General features: G+C 42.2%; 1 protein-coding gene across 2 annotated transcripts in view; it reads left to right on the top strand.

Moving 5' to 3' along the window:
• The first annotated feature begins 7,255 nt into the window (after positions 1–7,255).
• LOC116947515 (protein FAM3C-like) overlaps positions 7,256–8,987 on the top strand; it is a 39,626-nt gene continuing 37,894 nt past the window's right edge. The window contains exon 1 of one of the 2 annotated variants that reach the window (XM_032963349.2): positions 7,256–7,345. The gene's annotated coding sequence lies outside the window, so the exon portion shown is untranslated. Of the gene's footprint in view, positions 7,346–7,400; positions 7,735–8,987 lie in introns of those variants that run through there. The other variant, XM_032963348.2, reaches the window with a different exon arrangement.

The following is an 8,987-nucleotide window of genomic DNA, read 5'->3' as shown; positions in this document are numbered from 1 at the left end:
CGGCCCTTTATTTCGTTTCCTAGTTAAAGAGTAATACTACAATTCTGTAAGTACAACTTTTTTTTATATATATAAGGCCATTGGCCTCCCTTGGCTTTCCAGACCAACAGCGTTTGCTCGTAAACTCTGAGATGGTTTCGACCTTCTGGGCATCATCAGTAGGGCCGGGCCTATTTAAAAACAAATTACAGCGTTGCTTTTGCATGCTGTCCACTTTTGGAGCTTCGGGAGTGTGAATTTTCGTTGATGGGTTTCCCGTTGAACCGCGTTATATGATTGGCATGGCAAATCCCCCCACCCCTCACCCATTATTCAGCAATGAGGCTTGTTAAATAAATGCTGCGGAGTTGGAAGATTGCACAGAGAAGAAGCCCTGTTCAATATTAATCGCAATATTGTATACAACATTGATTGGAGTTATGCTTCCTAAAAAAAAAATATTTACCAGGTAAGGCCCACTGAGCTATGTAGCTTTTCTTCAGAAGCGACCTGTCCACAAATAATAGCTCAACAAAGTGGTTTATCTTGTGGAAATTTATATCAGTCAAATACTAAATTTCGATTTAAAGCTTTCGTGACTGCAGGGATTCATATTCTTGGTTCTTTCGGTAAAGTCACGTAGAAGGGAAATAATAAAATAATAAAAACCAAACATTTAATAAAATTCTCACGACGTTTCGGCCATCCTCAGGTGAAGAACAGAGCTGTCAGAAAGACAGCTCGCGTTGTGAGAATTGTATTTTATTATGTTTGATTTTTATTATTTTGTGGCCGAAACGTCGTGAGAATATTTTTTTATATAATGTTTTATGTTTATAATTTTATTATTTCCCTTCTACGTGACTTTACCAAAACGGCCACATACTCTCAAACGTATGTTTCTGATTGTGGAGGAAAAAACCTGATGACCCTTAGAGAAATGTACGCGACCACGGGGAGAACATGAAAACTCCAAATATACAGCAGCAGGCGTCAGGGTCGGGATCAAACCCATACACTCCTGCATACCAGGCGAGGTAGTTACCATCTCGTCACCATGGTGCCCTCATATGCTTTCACATATGCTTTTACCCATAATCTTTCACATCAAGGCATGAGTCTATATAAAACATGTGCACTCCAAGTAAGACGTTTTAAGTGAGAAAAATAAGCATGGGGTTTTTTTTCATTTCAAGGTTAGGTAAATTATTCCACTTAGAAAAATAAATGATTATCCTTTTTCATTTTTTCTTTAAATAATAATGTAAATACGTGTGATGGTGTTCAATGGGATGTCATTTTTTTAAGGAATATATTTTTAATTCATATTATTACATTTTCACACACCTTTAAAAGATAAGTCAAATGGAAATAGTGCTTATCTGAAAACAAACCTATTAATTCAAATACCAGTGGAGCATATTCATCCTCTCAGTACTTAATTGCACCCAGAACAGTCTGAAATACTGTTCCAGGAATTGTGTTTGCACTCCACCTCACCTTAATTTATTCTCAGAGTACAGTAATATAATAATATATTTCTTATGTGTAGGCATACCTTTGTATTCTAGTGGTAGTGCCTTACACCTGCTCCAAATCCAGCCCTAGCAGTGTTCCAGAAAATATCGAGCAAGAAATTAAGCCCTGTTTACACTCTTGATACTGCTGGCAAAGTAGTTTAGATCAGTACTTTTTGTAGGGGTGCGTTTGTATGTTTCAATTAGAATTTGACCCTTCTGAAATGTTACACGATTGTGTTTATGAACGGAAGGTGTAAAAGTAGGATTAACAAAAATTGCCCAAATACAACTCTGGCCTGTTTATCTTGTTGGTTTACAAAGTTAAGAAAGGTCCGGCCGCAAAAGTCAGATTTGTTGTGTCCCGTAAATATTAAAGGTTGTAAACTTGTACGGTTTCTAAAGACGATTTATGGTGACAGGTGAAGGTATATGTATGTCTATTGAATAAGTGTCTTATTATTAAATATTTCTGTTCAGGTCATGTGAATTTGAGCATTGATTTTAGACTGCCGAATCATGGGTCATCAGAATGATTTAGCACATTTGTTATTTGAGACATTCTTAAAGCACAAGTATATCACTCGGGCTCTGTGTTTTTCAGACAATTATAGTCTCCCAGTAGTGAGCGATGTTCATATTAGATTCTACCCAATTAAGCAATTTGCGAGTAATTCTTCAAATATGCAATTATTTCAATTGCGACGCTGGGATGTTGAACTTCTTTCGCATCTTACGACATGACATTGTCAACGTCCACTTTGAAGCGGATGGCAACAAGCCGCGAATGCGCATCCGGGTGACCGTGTCGTAGACAATAATCACCGCTCGATGACACGATCTAAAACGCATCGCATAGGCAATTATCCCCCATTGTTGCCGATGGAGGCATAGGCTAGCTTTCGCCGAAAACCAAATTCAAAGGAACTTTGTCTGAGAACCGGTAGTTCAAAGCGAACATTCATGACCACAGGCACTCTAGGCGGAGGGGGCGTCGATATGTTAAACACAGAGGGGTTGGTGGCAGCTCTCTCGCAAAAAAAACACTGTCACGTGTACACGTACACGCAGGCTCATCTCAATACGCGTTTCCCCTTGTGTCCGCCCTTGAGTCTCCCTAGTGTCACCCCCCCCCCCCCCCCTCGTGTTCCCCATGAAGGGCACGTGGGAGTGGGTAGAGAGCCTGTTCCCCCACATTCCCTTTGCTTTCATCACGAGTCAGCTTTTGAATTGGCCTCCTCGTGTTCAGCCCCCACGGCTGTACTCCAAATGTGTCGCACGCACACTGAAGTGAGTGGTCACATGAGCCCCCGGAGTCCGTGAGTTGGCATCTCCTTTGGAACGAAACGTACTGATGTGTTTCTAGTGAAAGTGTGAGCATGTTTGAGAAAGATTTTCTCTCTCTCGATAAACTTTCCCGAGTTGTATGTGAGCAAGCGTTTGCACGTTCGTTTCAGAAGAGCATTGCAGTTAAAACTGTAATGCTGTCCTTCATATGTTCCCGATAAATTACGGTTAAAGATTGCACACTAGTATTCGTGAATTTTCCTTGAAGATGCAATGGGAGAAACATTTTAACTTGCATAATGTAGGGTCAAAATTGGAGGGCGAATGGTTTAAAGGCCCAAAACCTTACCCAGATTGCTGCGTATAACAACAAATCTTTGTGCGTGCGTTAATTACGTTGCATGCCTCCGACTTCATCCTCTCCCCATCACACCAAAGCCATTTTTAACAAACAACAGCGTAATGGTGCAGCACTAAAATTGCTTACTCACGCCACTGCTGCTGGAACGGCCTCCACTGACAGTTCTAGAAAGCGCCTCTGGGAGGGTACTTTTGAGCAGGCGTCTTGGAAGAGGTGGGAATAAACCCACACTTTCATAGGGGCCGTCCATAAATGACGTCACGCGATTTTGGACGATTTTTGACCCCCCCCCCCTTCGTCACACGGTGTCACGAAGTCAGACTCCCCCTCAAATATGACGTCACAAAGCTCTGCCCCTCCCCCCCCCCAAAAAAATATAAAACATTCTTCAAATCGCTTTCAACTATTGTCATTGTAGTGCGTATTTAATGTGGCGCTGCACCCTGATGTTGTAGGAGAAAACATTTATTAAAAAGTATATTTAATTAAGTGGAACGTGTTGTCTATATTTATTTAAAGTTGCGCATTTTGATGTGACGTCACATTTCTCAACCCCCCCCCTCCTCGTCACACATCGTCACAAATATCTGACCCCCCCACATGCGTGACGTCATTTATGGACGGCCCCATAGCTGTCAGCCCCTTATCAGTGCCTACCTTATTACAGACCAAATGAGACCTAATTGGTAAGGCTGAACGATTTGGGGAAAATATCTAATTGCGATTTGTCTGACAGATATTGCGATTGCGATTTGATTTTGGATTCCATTTTTTTAAAGTCAAGCTTCAGTTCAATATTCACTGTGTAATATATTTAAAACACGTGATGGAGCATTACCACATCATACCATCAAAATATGAACTGCTCTATATATTCTAATGCAAGGATGAAAACTTAAAAGATATTAATTGCTTCCCACATGTATTTATTAAAATGTTTAATTGATATAGAACAATCAAACATAGAACAATTGTTAAGTTAAGTAAATAAAGTTATAATAAGAATAACAAATATAACAATTCCAATAAGAAAGTAATCGGACTTTTCAAATTGCAAAAAATCGCAGCCTTTGCGATTTGCCAATCGCATTGTTTCAATTTGCGATTTCGATTTGAAATCGATTAATCGTTCAGCCCTACTGATTGGTCACCCCATGCCCCTTATACATCTCAACGTTCATTCTACAATCTTGACTTAAAGCTTTCGTGACTGCAGGAATTCATATTCTTGGGTATTTCGATAAAGTCACGTAGATAGGTTCAAAGAAAATAACAAAAGAAATTGTTATTATATGTTCATTCTACAAATTCCCATCACAAGGGAGAAACACAAACAAATAGACGATGTTTTTATTGCCCGTATTGAAACGGCTGTACGCCTTATGGACCTGAAAACTCAATTTCCCTGCACAAGAATACGGGGTAAACCGCATGGGAATACGGGTATGCAATGTATCCCACAACACTCTGGCGTACGCATTTATAATGCTGGGCGGACAGAGGTCAGGTGGGGCGGGGTATTTAAGAAACTTGGACAATGTATCGAGTGCCGTGTCTGGGTAATCAAATCGAACGCGCGACCTCCGGAAGGAAACAAACATTGACGGCCCAACATCGTCGTCCATAAACACTGCATTGCAAAGTCCAGAGTGCAAAATGGGACCTTTTTTGTGCGAGTATCAAAGTACGAAATGTTCACCACAAGTACGTGTGCTTAATGCAGACATGATTCCTTGCAAAAAAAATAATTTGGCGTTTGAACATCTTAACACCTTTGATTTAAAGCTTTCGTGACTGCAGGGATTCATATTCTTGGTTCTTTCGGTAAAGTTACGTAGAAAGGAAACAATAAAATAATAAAAATATAAAACAATAAAATTATCACGACGTTTCGACTGCAACACAAGCAATCATCATCAGGTGTGAAAACCATGCTGCTGTGGTATAAACGGTTTGCACACTGGATATGAAAAAAAATAAAACAGGTTTTACCCTTTCACAGCAAGAAAATGTTATTGCTGTGGTTTTCACACCTGATGATGATTGCTTGTGTTGCAGTCGAAACGTCGTGAGAATTTTATCGTTATATATATTTTATTATTTTATTGTTTCCCTTCTACGTGACTTTACCGAAAGAACCAAGAATATATATTAACACCTGTTTTACTGACAGAAAGGGTAAAACCTGTTTTAATTTTTTTCATATCCAGTGTGCAAACCGGTTATACCACAGCAGCATGCAAATTTATGTTATTGAGGCACTGTAGTTCGGTTATTTGTGATGCAGCAGAGGGATAGTATTTGGGTGTCTGTTACTTTTCTTGGGCTCATTTTTCCTGGCCTCACGTTGTTCGTGGGTGGCAGCTCTTGCACAGAAAAGGACACCCGACAACGATGTGTAAACGATGCCTTGTTCAAACAAATATAAAACTGCCACAAACCAATAGAAAGCTAACGTGCAATAAGGCCAATGGATGGATGGGTGTCTCACGGATGATGTTTACCGTGTCAAAGCACCGAATTAGCCAGCACTGCCGAGAACCTGGGGTTGAATCCAGGCTTCAAACTGGGACGAGGCTGCTGGTATTTGCCCAGTCACTAATTTCTGCATATGAACAATCCATATTAATTGTGGTTTTGTCCATCAATTCGGCATAAATCAGAATTAAACATTTTAGTTTGGCACGCGACATATGATGTTTGCAAAACTTCAGGGTCGTATATTCCTCTCTGTGACATTTTATATATTTATTTATAAAAACACTTTTTTTTTCATTTACATTTTTTCTCTGTATACGTTAGATGGAACTGGAACTTAATAAACTGTCATTCCGTACATTTCGATTCATTGCTCATCGTGTTTTATTTGGCCACTCCAGTTTCCTCCTCCACATGACACACTCCAAAATTAAATTGGTCCAGAATTCCAGGCCGGAACCTTTAAAACAACATATAGCACAATATATATTTTGGCCTGAAAGCTAGGCTGATAAATACGTGAGGACAAATACTTGTTGGAAATATTTAAAATAAATAAATGTGTTGTTGCGTGAGAGATAACAAGACCGGTTTTAGAAAAATGCAAGCTCCCCATGTCTCCTTCACGTCAAATGCTAATTGAAATGTCTCGATAGACGCAGCATGTTTTAACCTGGCTCCTACGTGAACCAGGTTAAGTTAAAAAGAAAGTTTCCTCTGAGCCAGCATTGGCGCGTTGAAGTACGGTCAAACAACCCCTATGACGAACACGCCATGGGGGAGGCCAATCATCCAGCAGTGGATTGACAAGAGGCTGCACACGTACACAGAGAGAACACATTAGATCTATTCATGCGGTTGAGTTTCCCGTCACATAAGGACGGCGAGTTGCTGACTGCTGTGGATGGGCTGGAAAAAAACAAGTCTTGTTCAAGGCTTCCTCGTACTGTCTTTAATTTTATTATTTATTTCTAACACTACTACCCGAACGTATTAAAATAACATTTCCCACGCTCGATCACTCCCACATGCTCCGGATTGTAAGACGCGCTCCTCACCCCGCCCCCACACACCTCCCACCGTGTTTAAGCATCAAGTTGTGGATGCGTCTTTATAGTCCCGTAGGTACGCAAGTGTGACCAGGTTTGTACAACTTCTGTATTGACACCGGGTACAAATAGGGTTTTTTTTATTGGGGGGGGGGGGGGGGGCGTCTTATAATCCGGTATAGATTCGTCTGTGTGATTTGTATATCTTTATTGACACCAAAAACAATTGTTTTTTAGGGGGTGGTGCGTCTTACTATTGAGCGCGTCTTATAATCCGGTCAGGATTCGTGCGTGTGCGATTTGTACATCTGTATTGACACCAAAAACAATTGTTTGCGAGGGGGTGGGGTGATGCGTCTTACTCTTGAGTGCGTCTTATAATCCGGTATGGATTCGTGCGTGTGCGATTTGTACATCTGTATTGACACCAAAAACAATTGTTTGCGAGGGGGTGGGGTGATGCGTCTTACTCTTCAGTGCGTCTTATAATCCGGTAAGGATTCGTGCGTGTGCGATTTGTATATCTTTATTGACACCAAAAACGATTGGTGTGGGGGGAGGGGGGCAGGCGGTGGCGGGCGGGGTTGGGGTTGGGGGTGCGGTCTTACCATCGGGTGCGTCTTATAATCCGCAAACGAAACGCGTTGAAGGTGAAACGAAATCAACGTCTGAAGGTAAAAACACCCCGCGGATCTGGCATGGCGAGCCACGTCTGGGTGTGCGTTCCCCACGGCGTCACCGTGACGCGTCCTCTATGAACGTCGCTCGCTCTCTCTCCCTGGCGTTCCTCCCTATTCATTGACATCGTGACCATCGCGCTGGACACACATACACACGCTGCAACGTCTCTCCGCACACAGACACACAGACACACGCTGCAACGTCTCTCCGCACACAGACACACAGACACACGCTGCAACGTCTCTCCGCACACAGACACACACACACGCTCCAACGTCTCTCCGCACACAGACACACGCTGTAACGTCTCCGCACACAGACACACGCGCACGCACGCACACACGCACGCATCACTGGCTGTAACTATTTTATCGACCCTCGGGTAAGTGGATGATGATGATGGTGGTGGGTGGAGGCTGTCGTGTGAGCGGTGAAAACGTTCATAGCGTATCGCCGTGTCGATTCTCGTGTGTGTGTGTGTGCCTCAGTACTACTACTGTACCGCTAAGCCCAGTTGAGTGGCGTGTTTATTCACACTAGATGTCTTTGTGGGTTCACCGGTTTTTATATATACACACAGAGAGAGATATATATTGCGCTGCAAATGTTTAACAATGCGAGGTTGTCTCGGATGCATCCCCAATTAGCCGATGACCAATTTCATCTCTTGAGCTGTAACATTTCTTTTACGGTGGGCAAAAATTCAAACCCGTGTTTTTGGGAGTGGGTTCCAATTGTTGTTACTATGCACTGCTTATATTTACAAATGTCATATACACACACACTCACGCAACACCGTGTATGTATATTTATATCAGGACGTCGTTACAGTGCACAATAGTCTGGATAGAACGTTACGATTTGACGTCGCGGGGTTTTAAAGTGTACGCCGGGAGAGGATTGTCACTTTTGTTGGCTTGGATTGTAATTCAAAAAGTTGCATCAGGCACCCCGCTGCCTCGCCCTCTCTCTCTTCTTCTTATCGTCCTTCTGGGGAACTCGGCAAGAATGTAAACCAACCAGTCGTTCTCTCATGGCATTGCTCGGCCGTGATTGATCACGCACAAAAGTTGTGTTTAAAATCGCTTCTCGAACACGATTCGAACAATGATGATGGTCTGGATTCTAGTGCGTCTTATTTATTGACATCACTCGCGCAGACGGCTCTTTAGCCCTGATTAGAACACGCTAAGAATGTTAATGAAATCTCACACCAGGTCGATGGTCCCCGTGTTCAGAATGTATTCTATTAGTCACAGCAATCTATCCCTTCTAGAACATACTAGTGTATATCAGATTACACCGTCACGATCATAGTGAGGCAATGTAGAGTGCTAAAAAAAAAGTTCAATACTGCCGCGTTAAAGTCGTTCGATACGATTTGCGATTCGATTATCACGATTTAATTTGTTTGCGTTGGGGATCAATATACGTGGGGGCATAGAAGGTGCAGTACAACAATTGTACTGCCCTGGCCGGGCACCACTTAGCGCCTGCAGCCTATAGCGCCTGTTATGCATGGTGGTCACCCATTCGAGGCACTACACAGCTTAGCTTCCGGATCGAACGAGTCAGACCGGGGTCATATTGTCCACATGATTATATTATTACATAACGTAATAATGCCCCTCTTTG

This window comes from Petromyzon marinus, chromosome 30 (assembly GCF_048934315.1).
Source record: "Petromyzon marinus isolate PM22_M1 ecotype Great Lakes invasive population chromosome 30, UKy_Petmar_22M1.pri1.0, whole genome shotgun sequence".
In the NCBI taxonomy this organism is placed as follows: domain Eukaryota; kingdom Metazoa; phylum Chordata; class Hyperoartia; order Petromyzontiformes; family Petromyzontidae; genus Petromyzon; species Petromyzon marinus.
This window is presented reverse-complemented; position numbering and strand designations above follow the sequence as displayed.